This window comes from Myotis davidii, unplaced genomic scaffold, assembly GCF_000327345.1.
Source record: "Myotis davidii unplaced genomic scaffold, ASM32734v1 scaffold534, whole genome shotgun sequence".
Lineage (NCBI taxonomy): Eukaryota > Metazoa > Chordata > Mammalia > Chiroptera > Vespertilionidae > Myotis > Myotis davidii.
This window is the reverse complement of record NW_006286678.1, coordinates 5,247,565-5,249,429: the sequence shown is the minus strand read 5'-3', so window position 1 is coordinate 5,249,429 and position 1,865 is coordinate 5,247,565. Positions and strand designations below refer to the sequence as shown.

Genomic DNA, 1,865 nt, shown 5'->3' with positions numbered 1-1,865 from the left:
CTGTTTGGGGAATGAATGATCAAAGAAGGGGGGCTGGATTCCTGAGCTGCCTGCAGTAGCCCTAAAAAAAGAAGCAGAAGCAGCAGCAGCAGCAGCAGCAGCAGCAGCAGCAGCAGCAGCGAGACGGTGCTGAGCAGCTTGGCGGGCGGGGACATCGGCAAGAGCCACGAGGGGACCTGCACCCCGAAGGCCAAGGCCGTGAAGCAGAGCGGGGTGTCCCGGCTGCAGGAACTCGACACACAGAATAGCGCCCTGAAGGCCAGGTCCGAGGAGCCGCTGAAGGAGTGCCAGCAGCAGAAGGGGGACTCACTGTCCCACAAGGCTGTGCGGATTGCCAGGGCTCCGGCCAGGGCCCCAGCTGCCAGGGCCCCACCCCCCGCGGGTGCCAGCGCCAGCACCAGCACCCCCCCTCCCAGATACAAAGCGCTCTTTAAGGAGATCTTCAGCTGCATCCAAAAGAGGAAGCAGATCGACAAGCAGAGGGGGAAATACCGCCCTCTCCCCTCTCCTTAATGGGGTCCCCAGCTCCCCTGCTCATTTCCTATCTCCCATCACCCCTCTGTCACTCAGACCTGTGTTTGTAGACCCCTGAAGCCTGAAGCTGCTCACTGCTTTGCTTACTTAGCAAGTGTGTGTGTGTGCAGTGAGGAAAGAGGATGGCTCCCGGTACCAGTTTCCTAACCCAGGTCCCTTTAAGCCCTGCAGATGTCCCTCCCCTGACACACTGGCCTCTGGCTGCCACTCCTTGGGCTGCTCTTGCCTGAGAAGCCGCAGAAGCCCTGAGGGCAGGGCTGTGTTCCCGGAGAGGTGGGCCTGGGCTTCCACACTCACACGCACCGTGCCTACTGCATGGGGAACGGGCAAGGGAAACAAACTACACGCAGGCAGCCCCTGCTGCCTCCCTGCTTCTGGAAAATGTGGAAGTCAGCCGCCAACCTGAGCTGTCCCCAAGCACTGTTGGAGACCATGGATTCGTGAAGAAGACCGTTCGGGAGAAAGTAGGGGTCTGATCCAAAGAAACAGTATTAACCCAGTAATTGCATATATTTTTCTAAAAACCAAATAAAACTACCTTTGAAAATGAAGAAAAAAAGGACTTCTATTCTTGAATTCTATGTGATTTCCCTAATTAATACAAATGAATTCTTAGGGGGAAAAAATTAGAGAAAGAAATTTACTTGAGCTTGTGCAAGTGAATCTTCGTTCTTATAATGAAAACAGCAAAAGTAAATGGGTTGGGGATGAAAGCTGATGGAAGTCAGAGGCTCGCAGCTGGTACTGGCCCTAAACTCAGGAGCATCAAAATTCCCAGAGGACTCTCTGGGGACAGGGCTGATCCTGTTAGTTCCAAATTACACCTGATGCTTTGTTCCCTTGAAGGCTAAGTCCAGTGCCCTTCGTATGGTGGAGAGCCCATTAACATTCCGAATTGAATTATTACAACAGCTGTTTCTAGCCCTCCCAAAGAAAATAAGATAGCTGTTCAAAGAGCAGCTGGGTGGGGAAGAAAGGAGTGGGGTAGGCAGGTGGCTCCGGTCAGCACCTGAGCCATGTCTGTCCAGAGGTGCTCTCAGTTTAGGCCAGGCAGCCAGAGACCTGCCTTCCAATTCTGTCTCCAACACCATTTGCCACTGTCGAGCGCTCGGCTGGGTGTCTGGGCCTCGATGTCCTTGTCTGTAAAAATGAGATGTAACACGCCATCCCTCTCACTAGACAAGCGGTTCTCAACCTGTGGGTCGCGACCCCTTTGGCGGTCGAACGACCCTTTCACAGGGGTCACCTAAGACCATCCTGCATATCAGATATTTACATTAAGATTCATAACAGTAGCAACATTACAGTTATGAAGTAGCAACGAAAATAAT

At 53.1% G+C, this 1,865-nt stretch overlaps 1 pseudogene; it reads left to right on the top strand.

The window, feature by feature from the left end:
• LOC102769770 overlaps positions 1-513 on the top strand; it is a 1,316-nt pseudogene extending 803 nt beyond the window's left edge.
• The last annotated feature ends 1,352 nt before the right edge of the window (positions 514-1,865 follow it).